Source organism: Panthera tigris, chromosome B4 (genome assembly GCF_018350195.1).
Source record: "Panthera tigris isolate Pti1 chromosome B4, P.tigris_Pti1_mat1.1, whole genome shotgun sequence".
NCBI classification, from domain to species: domain Eukaryota; kingdom Metazoa; phylum Chordata; class Mammalia; order Carnivora; family Felidae; genus Panthera; species Panthera tigris.
The window spans coordinates 122,205,926-122,225,740 of record NC_056666.1 but is presented as its reverse complement, the minus strand read 5'-3'; the positions used below and the strand labels follow the sequence as shown (position 1 = coordinate 122,225,740).

The window sequence follows — 19,815 nt, the reverse complement described above, 5'->3', positions numbered from 1 at the left end:
CAGTTTCCCCGTAGGTAAAGTAAGGGAATAGGATGTCTCTGATTCCATTCAGTGACACTGTGAGGCAGCACTTCTGGCTACAGAAACCTGTTGGAGATGCTCTGGTGCAGAGAAAGCTCCAGAACCATCCTAACATGGCTAATGAACGTGAAGTTCCAAGTTGGTTGGTTGAAAGGTATATGTGTCACGGCCAAATAATAGCTGTGGAAAAGGAAGGAAAACCCAAAGAGAAACTGTTTTCAAATATTACACTTTATTTAAGTTAGAAATCATTTTTTCCGGGGCACCTGGGTGGCTCAGTCGGTTGAGCGTCCGATTTCGGCTCAGGTCATGGTCTCACGGTTCGTGGGTTTGAGCCCCGCATTGGGCTCTGTGCTGACAGCTCAGAGCCCGGAGCCTGTTTCAGATTCTGTGTCTCCCTCTCTCTCTGACCCTCCTCTGTTCATGCTCTGTCTCTCTCTGTCTCAAAAATAAATAAACATTAAAAAAAAAAGAAGTCATTTTTTCCTCCACCCATGAGGAATACAAATCATTTTTAATCCAATTTCGTGTGTATGAGATATAACAATTATTAAAAAGTTCTGAAAAGGTGAATGTACAGCTTAATGGCTTCTTACAGAGAGAACATACATGCAACCACCACCCAGTTCTAAAAATAGAACATTGCCAGTGTTCTAGAAGCCCCAAAGTGTCCCTTTCCAAGAACGGCTCCCTTCACTTATTTTTTCTCAAAGATAATGGGTAAGGTCTCTTTTAGAGTTTCCTAAAAAAGACTCTAAGATAGAAAGCTAAAGGCAGAAGGTTTACCAGGGATGTTCTTGGGATATGCACTGTAGGGAAACCAGGAAGACAAGATGAGCAGAGGGCGAAGCTCGTTCACAGCATGGTTGCCCCAGAGGACATCACCACTCCTGCAGGTGTCTCAGAGATGGACTAGCCTTTCAGAGTTGTCCTAAATTGAGGCAAGTGGGCGGGGCTTTCTTATTCCCACCTGAGCTAGTCATTAGACATAAGCCAACCCCCAGGGAGGGAGGAGGTGTGACCTTGGGTGTAGAGTTTCCTATGGCCAAGGGTAATGCCCAGTGAGGGACCCCACTGGGAGCCATCAAAAGAGAATAGTCTCAGCAGCGGAGGAAAGTGCAGGACTCCCGAAGAGGGGCTCCCGTAGAGCAAAACAACATCTGCAACTCTAGCTCTTACGGTAAACCACTTCCTTTATATACTTTCAAATTTAAGCATGCCACATGTATTTTTTAAGTATCTGGTTTGTTTGACTCAACATGACACTTTTAAGGCTCAACATTGTTGTCTGTGATTGTAATTTATTCATTCCCTTGAGAGTACTGTATTCTATTTTGTTATACCCCAATTTATTCATCCATTCTGCTGCAGAGGGACATTTGGGCTGTGTCCCATCTTTGGCTATATATACATTGTGCCATATGAATATCACCATATGAATGGCTCCAGGTGCATATTTTTATGTGTGTGTCTAGACTGGGCACCCAGGAGCCACATTGCTGGGATGTGGACTAAAAGACTTTCAACTTGCACGGAGAATGTCAAAGCTTACTTTCCCAACAACTGCATCTACATGCCCATTGTTCCACAGCCTCTTCAGAACCTAGTGTTTTTATTTTTGTTGTTGTTGTTTGTTCTTTTTAAAAAAAAAAAAATTTTTTTTTTTTTTACTATTTTTTTATTTTTTGAGAGAAACAGAGACAGAATGCAAGTGGGTTAGGGGCAGAGAGAGAGGGAGACACAGACTCCGAAGCAGGCTCCAGGCTCCAAACTGTCAGCACAGAGCCCGACGCAGGGCTTGAACTCACGAGCTGTAAGATCATGATCTGAGCTGAAGTCGGCCGCTCAACCGACTGAGCCACCCAGGCGCCCCTTGTTGTCTGTTCTTAATGTAGTTATCTGGTAAGTAATCAGATAATGTCTCATCATTATTTTATTTTCCATTCCCTGCTGACTAATCAATTCGAGCACTTTTTCACCCACTTTTTATCTGTTTAGAGTTTCTTCGTTTGTGAGGAGAAACTGTTTTTGTCCTATCTTCTTCTGAGTTCTCCTTTTCTTAGTAAATTAAATAAGATCTTTATACATGTCAAATGTATAAAATATTACAAGTCAGAAAAATACTGCAAATACATTGTGCTACTCTGTGGTTGCCTTTCTTAATGGTGTCTCAGAGGTTCTTAATTTTAAAATAACCAAAACTTACCAATTTTTTCCTTTTGGTTAGTGCTTTTTGTGGGTGTGTCTTGTCAAATACGTTTATCTTAAGCTTGTCTAAGTCATTTTAGATACAGATACCTTGTGAAATGCACAATCTCATTTAGTTCTCAGATAAGAAGGTATCTTGTACTATTCTTTCCTTAAAAAAACATTTTGAGTATCTGGAAAGAGAAACTTTTGTTGTTGTTGCTGCTGTTGTTGTTGTTTGTTTTGTTCTGTTTTGTTTTTTGCAAAGAGATAAGTTTGCCTTCATTTTAACTTCAAGTTCTTTTAACTTTCTTTGGTCACTGAATCCATAAGGAAATGATGCTAGTTATTTAAACAGAAAAAAAAAAAAGATAAATCAACTTGCAAAAACATACAGATGCCATTCCAATTCAGCTAAGTGTTTAAAGCTGAAATCTCTTTTTAGAAGGCATGATCACCGGAATGGTTAAAAGGAAAAGAAAAATTAACCCTTAGCAGGAGGCTGTAAAGAAAATCTGTCAGATGTAGTCTGGAAAAATGAACAGATCCAAAAGGGTTTAGATGAGTTCATGGACTGGTGGTTTTATAATGGGATTATTTAAGGAAGTTGAGAGTTTTAGGGTCTATCCATAACCTTTTGAGAGCTATGTCATTCAGGGCAGCGACTCCCAGCAGTGCTGTAGAGCCATCTCATTGGACACTAGTAAGACCATTGACCCTAACATATTCCAAAGTGCTAATTCCTCTTTCCCCTATGCATCTCTCAGGGCCAAGAATGTAGGCATGAATTTAAGATGGCAGAGGCTGAAGCTATGCCTTCAAGTTGGAATTGGACCTGTGCATCTGGTGGGTTTTACCAGCTGAAGGAGTGATTTCATCAGCATGCTATTTGAGTTTAAAGGAGAAGGTGAGCTCATCCTTAGGGGGGCTTTCCCTCAATAGTATCCTTCCTACCAAAAACAAATTCCTGCTATTCCCCCCTACCCCTTTGCCGTTCTCTGGCCTGAGAGGTCGGGTGCTCATCTTTCCTAGAGGTACGTCTCAATTTTCTGTAGACTTTGGTTACACTTGCCTGTGCTGCAGCCCCCAAGGTTGAGAGTCACTGACACCAAGCAACTTTGCCCTTCGTTTTGTAATTATCACATACTAGTCAGCATGGGAGTGTCCATGCTCCCGTGTTTGGGAAACTCAACCTGTCTTTGTACTGCAGTGTTGCCATTGGTGACTTCTCATTTATGTCTCCTTGTCCTGGGAAGGGGTTCCATCTGCAAAGATAAATGTCCATCTCAGTTTCAAGAAAGGATATGAGAAAACCATGGTTTCCAACTAATCAACCTGGACAGGAAGTTCTTTATAAAGTAATTACGAGCTTTAATTGCCCAAGGTTTTACAAGTTTGGGTAAGATTAACCTGCGTGGTTTCAATCACAACAAGAAGTCAACATTTTCTTAGTAGCCTTTTCAGGGGCCTGGTAAATATTCTTTTCACTGCCTGGGTTCTGAACCATATCGAGAAAGTAAAGAAATGGAGAACTAAGGGAGGTATAAGAAAAATTCTGTTACAGCATGCCTTGTGATCATGCAGGATTAGAGATTGGGGTCTGTCCAGCTGTCTTTCTCAAGAAGAAGGGAGGGGGGGATGTGGAAGGGAGGTCAGAGCCAAGTAAGGTAACTTCAGGTAAGCCCATCTTGAAACATGGGGAGGTAGGGGGTGTATCTGCATATCTCCAGAATTCTCCTGATCCAATATACTTGAAGCATTATGAAAAAGCAGGTATCAAATAGGTGGGAAAGTCTGGAGCTGCTGCCACTATCCAATCCCAGCCAGCTGCAAAATTTTGAGTCGATCATTTCTCAATGGGGTGGGGCCAGGATAGATTTTAGTCACAAACTGGGGCATGAGAACTGTCGGCCAGCTAGCTACTCAAGCTCACCAATTAATCCATCAGTGTCCTCATTAGCTGACTGTATATCTTATGGCCGAATCGTTTAGTCCCCACTTACTATGGGTTTTACCTTCTGTCCTTCATTACAGATGAAGGCTAAGTTAAAGGAAATAGTTTAGTTTGAGATAACTAAGCCTGCTAACTGAACCCCAGAAGTAGACAGATTAATCCATCTTATATAAGGTGGATAGAATATTTATATTTATCCACAGATATAAGCCATATAAGCAATGCTCCCCACATTAGAGCAACCCGAGTAAGACTTATGGCATAGAAAGGCAAGGAACTTCCTGTGAGCAGCTGTCTCTGAAGAGGAGAAATGGAAAAGCTAAGCAAATAATATGCAGTTTATTCTTTCCAGATTTTCCCTTTAGGTATTTTCAGGATACACCATCTCAAATCCTTTGTCCCTGTACACTTAAAAATCATGGAGAGGACAATATTTGTAAGGATCTGAATAATGGGTAGACTATGCATTTCTCCAGGTCACTGGTTCTTAAAAAAATTGTGTTCATTTGTTCAAAAACTCTTTAGTAAAGATCTCTCTCTTTCTCTCTCTCTCTCTCTCTCTCTCTCTCTCTCTCTCTCTGTCAAGTGAAATATGTAAACAGATGCAAGCAGGGACTCTAGTTAAAGAATACTGGGGGACACAGATCCTTTTTCACTTATCTGTCATTCTTGTGAGTTTCAGACAGGGCTCCAGGGGTCATTGGGACTCTCCCAAGGATCTACAGGAATTCATTACTCCAGAGAATCAGAAACATTTCCCTGCATTAATTGAGGGCTAAAGAAAGCTAGATTTTAAACCCTGGTAGAGTTATTTTTACTAAATTATATTTGGTTGTGGTGCCTTCAGCATACACTACGGGAGGTTATGAAAACACAAACAAGCGCACGAAACTAATTTTATTTATTATAAGGATATTATTGAAGATATTGTTTACCGTATTAAATAATGTTCTCCATATGAAGACCCAGGGGAGAAGTGTTTCTTAGATTGTTGTTTCTAGGAATAGTTGCTCTTTTTCTTAGCATCTGGCTTGTTTTAATCTATAGACACTGTGAACCCTGAAAACAACTGTCTTACTTCATTCAGGCTGCTCTCAGAGAATACTGTAGACTGGGTGGCTTAAAAACAATAGAAATTTATTTCTCACAGTTCTGGAAGCTTGTATGTCTAAGATCAAGGTGCCAGCATGTTGGGTGTCTGGTGATGGACCATGTCCTAGTTCACAGATGGCTGCCTTCTTGCTGTGCCTTCACAGGTGGAAGGGAAAATAGAGCTGTATGAGACATCTTTTAATTTTATAAGGGCACTAATCCCATTCATGAGGTCTCAACCCTCATGGCCCAATTACCTCCCGAAGTCCCTACCTGCAAATAGTATCACATTGGAGATTAGGATTCCAACATACAGAATTTGAGGGGACACATTCAGTCTATAGCAACAGCCGTCCATATTTCTGCTTTTGTATTGACTGCTAAAAAGATCAGACCCAAACTGGTGACCTACCTGAAGCAACTGGATGCATTTCATGTATTAACTCCAGTCTTGCCTTTATCTTTTTTTTTTTAAGTTTATTTATTTTGAGAGATACACAGACAGTGTGAGTAGTGGGGAGCAGAGAGAGGGAAAGAGAGAATACCAAGCAGGTTCCACACTGTCAGCACAGAGGCCAATGTGGGGCTCAAACTTAACGAAACTGAGAGATCATGACCTGAGTGGAAAGCAAGAGTCAGAGGCTTAAAGGACTGAGCCACCCAGACACCCTGAGTCTTGCCTTTATCTTATGTTTCTTACTCTGTATTTTTTAATTTTTTTTTTTTTTTTTTGGAGAGAGAGAGAGAGAGAGAGAGAGCATGAGTGGGGGAGAGGCAGATAGAGGGAAAGAGAGAGAGAATCCCAGCCAGGCTCCATGCTGTCAGCTCACAGCCTGATGCAGGGCTCAAGCTCAAGAACCATGAGATCATGACCTGAGCCGAGATCAAGATTCAGACACTTAACCAACTGAGCCACCCTTTGCCCCTCTTACTCTGTCTTTGGAACTATGTATTAATTAGGAATATTTTTGGCAACTGACAGAAAATCCAACTCAACCTATTTGGACATGAAGATGAGACTGATCCCACCCAACACACATTTATGGATGAGAGGGGTGGATTTCCAAAGGAAATTCGGGGTAGTCTTACCAGAAGAAAAGGAATCATGGCAGCAAAGTGGCTTTGGTAGCTCCAAATCTCACACCAAATCACTACCAAATCAGGTGAAAGAAAGGAAGATTCTCTCTTCCCTTCAAACTTTGGGTAATGTCTGATTTTTTCTCACTGGATGAATTGATGCTAAGTGCCTATTCTTGAACCAATTCAGTGGAATCACCACTTGGCCTAAGAAACCCTTAGTCAAGGGGCAGCTGGGTGGCTCAGTAGGTTGAACGCCTGACTTTGGCTCAGGTCATGATCTCATAGTTCTTGAGTTCAAGCCCCATATTGGGCTCTCTGATGTCCATGCAGAGCCCACTTCGGATGCTGTGTCTCCTTTTCTCTTTGACTCTCCACCCCACCCCAATAGATAAGCATTAGCAAAACAAAACAAAACAAAACAAAACAAAAACCCTTAACCGATACATCTAATGCTATAACATGGATAGGAAGTGGGTAGAATATGGTTCTTTTGACCTAAGTATTCCTGCTCTGCCCTTCCCCATGCCATTTTCTTTAGAATTATCTATTTCATATCTGTTTCTATGCAGTTTTGGCCTAAGCTTGAATGGGTCAATCAGATAGCTAATCCCTGCTCAGCTGGTAATTTCCAGATAACATAATGCCTTAACCTCATTGACAAGTCCCTTAACGAGCCATAAATGCAGGGGCCCTGGTTTACTTTTTATTTAAGAGCATAAAGTGGAAGTAAGAACAAGTCTAGTAAAAACACACCTAATATTGAGTCCCTTCTTCTTGCTACTGGAGGTAATTCTGACTTCTTTTTTAGCAGCTCAGATGAAAGGGGAAGAGGATAGAGACAAGAGCACAAGAGATGATGGGTTAGCTTCATTGACAGGTGGATACATGGATCGATTGTATATCTTCAGGCAATCTCCATAGATGCTTTTTCTTTTATGAGTTTCTGATGGCTATTACACAATTTCAAAGCTGAGGCAGCACTTGGTACAGAGCAGAGTTTGCTAGGTGAATGAAGAACTCCATGCTGACACTCTCATGGTTTATGTGGAACAAATCCAGCTGCCCAGCACCCCACCCCCTGCCATGAAGACCAATGTCTGCCAGTGGATTAACTCCTCCTTTCCAATTTACACAGGCCCCTGATGTTTTAAGCTGAAATGACCACAGCAACATTGCCAGAACTTCCTCTATCTCTGTCTTTCTTCTTTTATGGAGAGTGATGGGTGGCCCATTCTCGGGTTTGGAAAGTGAAATCCATGGTCTCAAATCCTACCTATGGGATTCTGGTGCTTCTGCACTGTTTCTTCTTCTTTCAATTTCATACCACCATCAGGATACTGCCTCCTACTCGTGGCTCAGATCCCTGTATTTTTTAATTCGTTAGGGCAGCGTATAAGAAGCAATTAGTCAGTTTATGTAAAATGCAGATTACTGCGCTCCACTCAAATGGAATTCTGAATCAGTATCCTAGGAGGTAGGAGTCCTGGAATTGCCACTTCGAGAAGCAAACCAGATTCAAATTTTAGCCATTGAAGTCAACTCTTTTTCAGCTTTTAATACCCTACAGTAAAATCACAGTTTAAGTTAGCCTTGGTCAACCTTTGGCTCAAGGAGCTTTGGGGGATATATATATATTTTTTTTCTTACTCACCACCTACCTTCTCATCCCCTGCCATGAAATTATATGTTTTGATACTGTGGTCCTATGAGGGGATACGAACCATGGTAATATTTAAGTATTTTTGCCACCCCCCACAAGGAATAAGTTTTCACCCCCCCTTGGAGGAGATATTGGCCTTTTTGGGAATACACGGTTTCAGTCAAAGACTTTTGGAAGCTCGCTGTGCCCATGCCTGACTGCCCTTTGCCCACGGTGCCAGTGGGCACCCAAATTCACCATGCTTCTTAGTCACTTCTCTCCTCCACCTTCAGACCATCTTTTCTGAGTGCCTTCTGCTGGTCAACAGCACTTGTCCAGTTAATGTTGTCCAGATAATTCCAGAAATGTTGGAATGGTCCCAGCTTCTCCCTATCCCCTGATCCTGCCAATTTTACCTGCCACACACTTTACGAACACGAATCTTCTTCTGTAACCCAACCTGAATTCTGAACGTCTTCCCCTCTGCCCTGAATGGTTGTCACAGTCTGCTAACAACTTTCTCATCTTATTCAAGGCCAAAGATTTGACTAAAGATTTATACAAAGATCTGATCCCCTTCACACCCTTGCTTTAGCCTTTCAGTGGCTCCCTGATGCCCTTGAGGTGAAGCACAGAGGTTTTCAAATGGTGGCAAGAGTCTCTAAAGCTTGGTCGCCTATCCTACTTCTCTGCCCCATCTCCTATGTTTCTGTCTTCACATTTTATGCTCCAGTTTAGTGTGCAGTGAATCTCACTATTTTATGCTTCTTTGTCTTTCTTTATGTGGTTCCCTCTTCCCGGGATTCCTTTCTCATTCTTCACTAACTGGTTTATTACTCTATATCCTTTAAAACTCAGCCCAGTCTCTGCCTTCTTGAAAAGCCATTCCCAAGAGCCCAGACTGTGCTAAAGCTTCCTCCACACAATCCCAGGCCACTCTACATTTCTTTTTGTGGCATTGCTTTGAAATCATGTCTGTCTCTCATTAAATCCCAAACTTGTGGATGGCAGCAACCACCTCTTTTTTTATTTTTCTATCTCCAGAAGCTAGAGGAGTGCTTGGCACATGACAAATGTTCAATAAAGTGTTTGTTGAAGTAAACCGAACTACCCTTCCCTAGGTTGGGGGTACTAATTAGTATTAAAATGGACCAAAAAAGCAGGTGCCCAGGAAGGAAATAGAAAGGCCTTGAGAATCCACCAATGGGATAATTACTTCTAAATAATTCAGATTGAACCAGAGTTGTTCCTGAAAGATGCCAAAACAACTGGTCAGTTCATCGGAAAAGTCAGCCAGTTGGCATCGGAGACCAAAACATTCAACCAGTCATTTCACTAGACTTGTGACTTTTCAGCAGGTGTCCGTGCAGCCTGGGATGGAAGAAGTTACTGATCACTCTTTGTCTCTTTCCACTTTCTCCTCCTTCCTACCCTCCCACACCCCCCACAACCCATGCTGGTGTTTCAGCACCCGTGTGACTATATGAACATTTTACAACACTCATGTTTGAGAAAATTCCCTGAACCGGCTAGAAAAATTCCCTGAACTGTCCACACGGAATATCCTACAGGCGAAAAGGCGACTTGAACCCAGTTGCTCTAAAGCACTAGCCCCTTTCAGGTTTTGGACACGTGGCCTCTCTGTCTGAATGGACAGAAAGTCTGAATGTGTAAGAGGAGCTAAAAACAACGACTCAAACAAGACAGCCATTCTCACTCCCCTCAGACCACCGCTCCCAGAGGCTTGCTCTCCGACGGGTTCTACATGCTAAATAACTCCCTATTCTTAGTTCGCGTTGACTTGGTGGCCCGAGCCAGGTGAAAAGACAATTGACCCAAACAGCCAAAATGAGCTCAAAACTTCGCTAACGAGGTGAATATTTTCTAATCCCAGTTGGCATTGTCCAGCACCGAGTGCCGCTTTCTAAAAATATGTCCTTCATGTAAAAGGAAAATTGTTAAAAGAAGGTGGGGGTGAGCAGAAAAGGGGTCCCTTAATGGACTGTTTTCTAGTTTTGTTGTGTGCTTTCTTGCAGGCGACTTTTTGGCAAATACTGCATCTTCAGCCAGGAGAAGTTGGCTGAGTACAAAAGAGCTTTTGAAGCGGTGAGTGTAAATTCAGACTCCTTTTCTTTCTTCCTTCCTTCCTTTCTTCGCCCTCTCTCTTCTCCTGTGTCTGGAGACCGCTAAGCAGAAATAATAAGCACCATTGCTTGCAGGACACGTCCCATGAATGATTCAAGCATCAAATGCAACGTTAGGATGGAGACACGCTTTATTCTTTTCTGCAAAAGTTTCCCTATCCATTCTTTATTTACATGTCATGGTAAGGCTAAACGATGCACAGCCAGTCAGAACACACACACACACACACGCACACACAAACATGCACGCGCACACACACACACACACACACAGAGGAGGCCATTAAACAAATTAAAAGGGATGGGGATGACTAATACAGTACTCTTGGAATCCCCAATTTGATTAGTCTGAGTTTAATACACAAAAGCAGCGCCGGAGAGAGAGAGGAGGCAAACTGCTCTTTAATAACTTGTACAATTAAATTATGGTGATGAATTTAACTATTCCGTGCTTCTTAAAGGAGTCTTATTATCTGATTGCTTGTACAAGAAAGTCAGTTTTTCTTTAGGGTTTTCTGAGTGAGTCGCTGGATATCTCACGGTGGCAGTTCTGTGCTTTAAAAGATGTTTCTTTCCTCTTTGGGGACTGCTATCCTCTTTCTGAAGCTTTGTCTCCAAAAATTATTCAGATAGTGTTAGCCCCTGGGGAATGCTGACCTTTCTTTAGCCCTCTGGAAAACTGGAGCCAGAAAGGAAAATATAGGGTAAGAAGATTGGTTTTCCCTTTGGTAGCTATAGCTGGATGCTTAGGGATGACTTTTGGTCGAGGATCCTAATATGCTTTATATTGTGGAGAGCACCCTGGTTCTTTCTTCATGGAGGCTCATTTTACCTTAGGAATAGAGGCACCTCACCAAACATCAGGGGGCATAGTGTGTCAGAAGCTGGGCTTGATTTTCTAGGGACCAGGCTGCTACATTTTTTTCCTTCTTGGGAGGCATCATGCCATTTTCCGGTATGAATGAAGGGTGGCGGTTTCTTACTGGCACCTGAGTCCTGAGAGATTTACATGTACTCTTCCCATGTAGTTACCAGAGTAGACTTTGTTTCCAGGAAGTACAAAATATGTGTCAAGAACACAGATTCTGGAGCCTGAGAACCTGAAATCCTGCTTCTGCCACTATGGCTTCAAGAACCTAAGTATGTTGTACATCTCCCTGTGCCTCAGTTTCCTCATTGCAGATGCATTTGCATCTCCAAATGCAGATGATAATGATACCACAAAGAGTTGTTGTAAGACTTAAACGACACACGTAAAGCGCTAGGACAGGGCCAGATATGTGAATTGGGACCTCACTAATTATTAACCAGTTACCATATGTCAGGCCCTCTGCTGAACTGCTTTCTTATCTCATTTACACAACAAGCCTAAAATGTGGTTGGTAACGTCTCTATTTGAGAGACAGGAAACTGAGGTTTATTGAAACAACGACTTGCCCAAGGTCACGGGATAGAAAGTGGTGAATCCCAGAGTTACCTCTATGAATGTGGGTAGTCTGACTCCAAAACATGTGTGCTCAGCCACTTCTTATACAAATGTATATTTGAAAATATTTACCTGGTTCCCCAAAGTGTATCATCCAAGAGAAAGGAAAACAGTGAAAGCATTTGGAAATGCAGATAGAATGTTCTCCTTGACTCAAATTCATCATCTCTTTTCATTTGCTTCCCAAATCGGTGAATATCTACCATAGGCAGGGTAGGAGTGAGCATTTGGGAGTTCCTGCAATGAAGCCATAGGGTAGGTAGGACATGCTGAGAGAACGCCACTGGTCATGAGACCAAAGTGGAGAAGGAGCCATGACAGTGACCAGGAAGCAGAAGAAATGAAGAACGAGCGTGGCCAACCTTTGTTGCCTTCTTTTGTTTTTAAGTTTATTTATTTATTTTTGAGAGAGACAGAGACAGAGACAGAGACAGCACAGTGCAGGGAGGGCAGAGAGAGAGAGGGAGAGAAAGAATCCCAAGCAGACTCCGTGCTATCAGTGCAGAGCCCAACACAGGGCTCAAACTTGTGCAACTGTGAGATCATGACATGAGCCAAAACCAAGAGTTGGACCCTCAATGACTCAGCCCCCCAGATGTCCCCCTGTTGCCTTCTTTTGGCACAGGACAGAATCACAGGAAATGGGCTTTAAAGACAGAAGGAGCACTTGTTTAATGGATGCTATTGATGGGAGAAAAAGAACAAGGGATGGAAATCTAATGAAAGTTACAAAGACTCTTGGATTGCTTTCCCCTAAAGGTCTAAGATCCGGGAGAGAGCTAAGATTTGCTTTCTCGTAGCTTGAGGTACTCAAACCTGCATGAGGAAATGGTAATGTCAAGGTTCAGAAAGTTCTCAGGCACAGGCTTTCAGTCTCCTGAGTGACTACCAGAAATCACCATGCAGTTAAGTCCAGAGTGGGAAGCTGATATTCTTTAACACAGGAAGGTGTCTGTGGAGCATATTTAGAGAAGAATTATCCTATACCAAATCTCCAGAGAGGGAATGGGGAGGTCTGGATTTCAGCTTTCACGGATTCCCCATGTGAAATCAGACTCATCACTTAGCCTCATCACTCTGTCTCCTACTTTATTAAATGAGGGTGTTAAACCATGTAATCCCTGATCAATTATACTTCATGATTTTTATGTTCTGGGCATATAGGTGCCAATAAAAATGCAAAACTACACATGTATGGATTTAATAAAATGCTCAAACAGTCGCAGAACCTTGAGAATGTTGCAAAAATCTTTGGTAACCTTAGGTTCAGTTTGTAATTTGAAGAACCTGGACTGGATTATCTTTCACAGCCATTGTGGTGCTAATTTCCCCAAAGGACTATTTTGTTCCTGGAGAGAAGAGGACACACACTTCAAAGCCTTGTTTGGGGGAAGCTCTGTCCCTGGACATCAATTATTGGGCAATACAAACAAAAACACCCATGGAAATTATGTGGTGGGAACTTTAATTATTAACATAGGGTGTGAGTTCAAGAGATCCATTTGATGAAACTCAGAATCTAGGCACCAAGGAGGCTGATGTTAGCTTTAGAATTGGGGTATTACACCATGTTCTTTTTTTGGATAAAATTCCAGGAAAAAAAGAAAACACTAAAACCGTTGGAAAGATTTTGTAAGGCTATCCTTGAAACAGGCCAATAAAATCTTGGTATGGTTTATTAGGAAATAAATGGTGTTGGCAGAGGACTTTGTGGATTTGCTGCATGAAACTGCAGTGAAATATCACCTCCCAACTTAGAACTGGCTTGGGGACCGTGAACTTTTAGGAAAGTCCTTTGCTTATCTGAGCCTCCTCTTCCTCATCCATAAATAAAGGGGGAATATTATCCATCACATATAACATGAAGAATGAGTAGGACATGGGGGGAGGTGGAAAAGGAACCAGACAAAAGGGAGCTGATATTTCTGGGAAATATGATTGTTATCACCATCATTGTCCTTACAACCATAGGCTGCTCATCTCTCGTTCATTCTCATGTCAACTTCTTCCCACCATCTTGGCCCTTAATACATCACCAGTTACTTGCTCACTAGGCTTTCTTAACTTCACTGCTTCATTACTTCTATACTCAGCTCCTCAAAATGCCCTACTTCATTCATATTACTCTCTTCTGTTGTTCTTGCAATCACACACTGGGACACCCTTGAAGGCAGGAGACCTAGCTTATTCATGAATTTTAGTAGCCTCTCTCCTGCCTAAAATTTGGGAAATGAATGAATGAATGAATGAATGAGTGATGCTCATTCTTAGAAATAGGCTTGGCCCAACCTGATCTTCACCTCTGGAGTCTCCATTCTGCCCTGTCTTTACATGATAATTCATTCTGGTGGCCCAAACCAGCCTTTCCTTGTTTCATGGCCCTGTAGTGTTCAACACAGAAACATTGGCCTTTGACATTTCCTCTCTGAGTATTTCCCACCACCATGGCCTTGGTGTGTCCTTCTCACCAGGCTCCCTTTGTCGTCCCTGGTCCGTCAACCAACTCATCTGTAGTTAGGTACATTCTCTAGTCCCGAGATACCAACTAGAGAGAAGAAGAAAGGAAGTCCTACCTCTTCTTCCCAACCCTAGGCATGAGTGAGCCCCAAGGATTAATCTTTGACCTTGTGCTTTTCTCCAGTCTTTTTGTTCTCCAGCCTGAAATCGTAGCATAACCCCAGTCTTCAATATCACTGCCTCTCAAATAATTTCTGAACTTCTCTCCCTAGCACTTATTCTATTTCCAACTCCTGAACTTTTTAAAAGTACTCTTCTCCCAATGCCTGAGACTCAAAATTTCTTAGACCGTTCCTTTGCCTTTGGCTTCTTAGATCCCCTCAGAAGGGATTGTAAAGTATGTGTTCATAACATCCCTCACTTCTGGCTCATCCTTTCCTTATCCTTTTTGAACTTCTCATACCTATCTATCTGTTCTTTTATTTTCTCATCTAGTCCTTCATTCAACAAATACGGTGAACAAGGCTGACAATTTCTCTATTCTCATAGAACTCACTCTCTAGGAAAGGAAGATGGATAAAGGCAAATAAATAAACACAGACTTAAGTGTATACATAACTTCAAGTAGTGGTAAGTCATACGAAGAAAAATTGAACAAGGTAAGTGAATAGATGGTATCGGAAGGCTGCCATTTTAGTGGCCCCTCTGAGTAGGTAACATTTAAGCAGAAATCTCAATGAAGTGAGAGTGAGCAGGTGGCTATAGTTGTCTTGAAAAGAGAACAGCCATCATAGAAGCTCCAGGAGAGAATGTCCTTGGTATATTCTAGGAACACTATGGAGATCTGTGTGGCATGAATGTATAACATAGAAAGCAAATATAGCATGGTGGGAAGAGTATTGGGTAAAAAGATCAGAGTGTGCAACCTGATGTGCAGTCTCAAGGAGTCGTCTTACCTCTCTGGATTGAAAGAGTTAGATGATCTCTAAAATATGCTCAGGTGTTGAAAAATTTTATCATCTCAATGAGACTGTCAGTTATCTGAAGGCAAGGAGCCAATTCATATTCACATCCTCCATAGTTGACAAAGCAATGGCAAACACTGCATTCAATTGAATACATTAGGTATAAATTGAGTGATAGAAAGAAGTGAAGATAAGGACAGAGAGATAGCAGGGGGCAGTTCATGTAGGACCTCATTGAGGACAATGATAAATCTTGGATTCTACCGAGATAGACAATCAGTGGGGGGGTTCGAGCAAGACAGCAACACGATTTTACTTCCATTTTAAAAATGATCACTCTGGGGTGCCTGAGTGGCTCAGTCAGTTCAGCATCCAACTCTTGATTTAGGCTCAGGTCATGATCTCACGGTTTGTGAGTTCAAGCCCCACGTTGGGCTCTGTGCTGACAGCACAGGGCCTGCTTAGGGTTCTCTCTACCTCTCTCTCTGCCCCTCCCCTGCTTGCACTCTCTCTCTCTCTCTAAATAAATAAATAACATAAAAAATAAAATAAGATGATCTCTCTGGCAGCTATGTAGAGAGCAGACCATGTACATGTGGGGAAAGGAGAGTTGGCGAGTTGAGGGAGGGTAGTGGGAGCCTGATGGGAGCTTGCTCTAGGGCATGAGGGAAGTCAAATTTTGAAGTGGTCAGATTTTGAAAAAAGAGCCAATTTGCTGGGAAAGAGTGTGAAAAAGAAGCGTCAAGACTGACATTGAGCCACCGAATGGAGAAAAAGCAAGATTTGGAGAAATACCAAAATGTCGGCTTTTCATCTGGCTACATGTATGTCTAGATATCCAAGGGAAAATGTGGAGCATGTGGTTTGGAATCACCAAATGGTAGGTCATTTAAAGTCATGAAATAAGGGCATAAGTGTAGATAGAGAAGAGAAGAGCTTTAAGAGTGCAAATCTGGGGCCCTCCAAAATTGAAGGGTCAGGAAGATGAAGAATACCCAACAAAGGAGGCTCAAAGGTGTAGCCCGTGGGCTGGAAGAAAACCAGAGTGTTCACCACCCAAGCCTGGATTGCTGCACTGGAGTCTTGCATTTCAGCCTCTTGACTTTCCCATTTTTTCTGACATGTTGCTATTGGTTTCAGCCCCATAAAAAACTGAGAATCATTTTTAATTATGTTTAAACACTTCCAGTGTAGAGAATAAAAGCATGAAGTATCCACCATAATAATCATTTCCTGGTTCTCCTCATTGTCTCTCCCTCACTCCTCAATAAAGACATATATACACATGTGAACATGGACACAATTTAAAACATGGAAATTATTTAGAATTCAATTTTAAGAGAGAGCTGTTTAGAAGCACTTACATATTTCCACACAAACATACCCCCCAACACACACGTACATACCCTCGGGGAGAGTTTGTTAAATGCTTCTTTCTGTTTCTAGCTTACTTTTCTTCATACCTCCATCTATAACACTTTTTCCCCCTTTGCTGCCTGTTTGTCCTGTGACTCGGAAAGTTCTTCAAGAAGAAGTGTCGTTTATATTTTTGTTCTGTTCAGTGCTTGAGCCCAAAGATGATGCTTACTAAGTGATTATTGAAATCAAGTTCTAACATCTCATCCAGTGAGTGGAAGAAACGCAACAAGAGATTTTGGTCACTGGTGGGTAAAGGATAGCATATTTCTTCCAGCAGAATCCACGGGATTGAAGCAGGAACCAAGCCAATGGCTAAGCAGGAGATGCAAGAGTCAAAAATGTCAGGATTTCAGTGGGTTCAAATAGGATCCACGCAGCTTCCAGAGGTGACTACTGTACAAATCAGGGACTAGAGATTTGCGGTCTGAGCCCCAAAGAGGAGACTAATGCGAAAAGCCTCACTTTGGGGAAACCCAAAATTTTCCAGTGATTCTCCAGGTACCCTGTGATCCAGGTTTAGGGAAGTAAGGCTAAATATATGCATGATTGACAGGTGAAGAGCCAGCTTCTAACCCCTCGCCAGATGTAATTCTCTTTGGAAAGGGGATGTGGTGATACTGACTTGAGCCTGATGGTCCTTGGTATCTAGAGCTGGGTCAGGTTGGAGCAGGTCAGGACATTCACCTGGAAAGATCTTCATGTGAAAAAGGCCATGATTACACAACCAGTGAAGCTATCAGACTCGGAGAGACCTGCCAAGCCAGAGGTGCAATGTGATACAGGAGCCATATATACTGATGAGTACAGCGATTCACTTCAAAAGCAGGAATATTTGGAGAGAAGCAAAAAGAAATTTATTGTGGAACTAGAAATACCAAAATTGTTTTCAGGTACCTGTTTTTAAAGAGTCAGGAAAGACAGAAAGACTAATAATAATAACAACAGCAACCAGTCTCCTGAGCCATTAGTAAGTACCAAGCTCTGTCCCGAGCTTTTCATCTGTAGAGCAGTTTAAACAAAAGAATCAATGCATGAAACTTTGCCCCAAGAAATTAATTAGCATGTTGAAAGGAGAAAATTTGCCCATCGTCAATATAAAACCAAATGAAAGGGATATGAAGACAGAGTGAAGACAGTGCGAGAAAAAGGAAAAGGATAAATATGAAATGAAACATCTCTACTCATCTCAGGTGAGAATTTTAAAAATGAAAAAAAGAGCTTATTGCCTTTGGATTGAAAGATTTATTAAGGAATGTTTAATAGCTGAAAGAGCATGACCTTAGGGAGCAGACAGGCTTCAGTTCTGATCTTGACTTCATTTATTATGCGATCAATCATCATTAAGTTATTTTCAATATTTTGAGTTTTTATATTCTCATTCGTAAAATGGGAATAATATTACCTACTTCACTGGGTTGTTGTAACAGTCAAGTGGAATGAGATTAAATACCCAAAATGTTTGTTAGAGTGTCTGAGTCTTGAAGCTAAGGATATTTCCTTGATTATATAACATATTCTATGTTATATTTTGCATATAATAATAATAGCTAACTTTTGTTAAACATTTATCTTGAGAAACATCACTAAGTACTTCCTGTACAATATCTCATTAGATATGCAGAATAACCACCCTATGACACCCATCCTATGTTCTCCACTGCATAGGTGAGGAAACCGAGGCACAGAGCCATTCACATTTCTTGCGCGAGGACTCAGATCCAACTTGCTGTGGAGCAAGAGTTCAAAGCCAGGAAGGCTGACTGCAGGGCCCATGCTCCTGACCGCAGTGCCATGTGGTTTCCTCAGATTATGCGCTCCTAAGCACAGTAATCTGGTTTGGCCTCGTCATGCTCTGTCCACAGCTCTTGGTACAATACCAAGCCCCTGTCGGTTGAAAGGCTAACCTATGTGGTTTTCTCATGGCTTCTGTTAGAGAAAAACAAGAAGGAAACTGTCCACTAGTCGGTTATGTTACATGAGTTTGCAGGCCTACCTACTATTGTTTCCGTACCTCTCACACCTGTTATTACCTTTGACATAAACTTGCCACTCTCTCCCGTGCCGAAGAGGTGGATTTTGGCATGAAGAAAACACACTGGATTGCATGCATGTTGTGGTGAACCTCGCTGCCTTTGTCTGAAGATTCTTGTCCCAAGTTTCATGGGTCCCATTACCCTAGATTCCGTTAACTCTGAGCGTATTTCATCCTAATACCCTACGTTCTACATTTGGGAATATATTAATAGGCACATTTTACCTGCTAATTTATCTTGTTTCTTCTACTGAGCCAGTAACTCAATTCACTACGACATAATGCAACCCTATTCCTGTGCAGGGTATTGTATGGAGTAAATACATGGTTCCCTCTCTCCGAGAGCTTAGAATCTGGATGAGAATAGAAGGTGTACAAACCTGATACGAAGGACAGGGCAAGCATAGAAATACTAGTGTGAGTATGAGTATGCGGAAAATAATGTGATTTGTGAGTTCCTACTGGACAATGTCTGCTTATACTTGTACCCCTCTGGGCCTACCCGGGAGTCATGCAGCGGTCAGTCCTTCTGTGGAAAATAAAGAAATTCATTCGTTCATGTATTCATTTATGTCTTCCTCTAACACCTGTTTGCTCAGAGCTTACCATGTTTTAGGCACCGTGCCAGGTACAGGAAACTCAAATATGATCTGGTGGTAATTTGTTTTCAAGGAGTTGCTGCCCCGAGGAAGAGAGAATATATATAAATTGATAGTTTCCATGAAATGGGAGGCAAGATTCAAGAGGAACATATATGGAGCTGTGACGTCAGAGAGCAAAGAGTGACTAGTAATGTCCCCAAGACTCAAAGCTGCTGGCATGGGATCATACGAAGACAGGAATAGCATTGTCACTTCCGTAGTGACACAGAGTCTCTTTGGGGAGTCTTAATCTGCTTATGGTAAGCACTAGGCGTAAGTGCTCATCATCCGGACTGCTTTAGAGACCAAAAAAAAATGATAGAATTCTTTTGTCTTTCTTTACAGATCTTAGCACAGAACCTATAGCAGAGGGCATACAACGATCTCTTTCTATCATGGTCACCTGGCTGAGGAAGGTGTATAGACTTCAGTGACCAGTAAATCTAATTGGGACCCCCTAATTCTTTGGCTTATTAGCAGTGGGGTCTGAGACAAGGTCATCTTCTCTGAGCTGCTTCCCCCAGCTGTAAATGGGAATGAGCATCATCACACCTGCAAGAAGTGCTTTTTGGGGATTATCGCTTTGCCTTCATTATTATTATTATTTCCGTTTTACAGATGAGAAAACTGAGGGTCAGGGAGCTTAAGTCACTTGCCCCAAATTCACAGCTAATACTTAGAAGCTGGCAGTCAATCCC

The 19,815-nt window shown here is 42.0% G+C and overlaps 1 long non-coding RNA gene across 2 annotated transcripts; it reads left to right on the top strand.

Annotated features, from left to right (window-relative positions):
* The first annotated feature begins 2,981 nt into the window (after positions 1-2,981).
* LOC122240445 lies at positions 2,982-19,371 on the top strand. 2 transcript variants are annotated; one of them, XR_006220190.1, is made up of 3 exons: positions 2,982-3,115; positions 10,010-10,079; positions 19,149-19,371. It is a non-coding gene; the product is annotated as an uncharacterized LOC122240445 (long non-coding RNA). The 2 variants fall into 2 exon arrangements; XR_006220191.1 differs by lacking the exon at positions 19,149-19,371 and adding an exon at positions 10,193-10,317.
* The last annotated feature ends 444 nt before the right edge of the window (positions 19,372-19,815 follow it).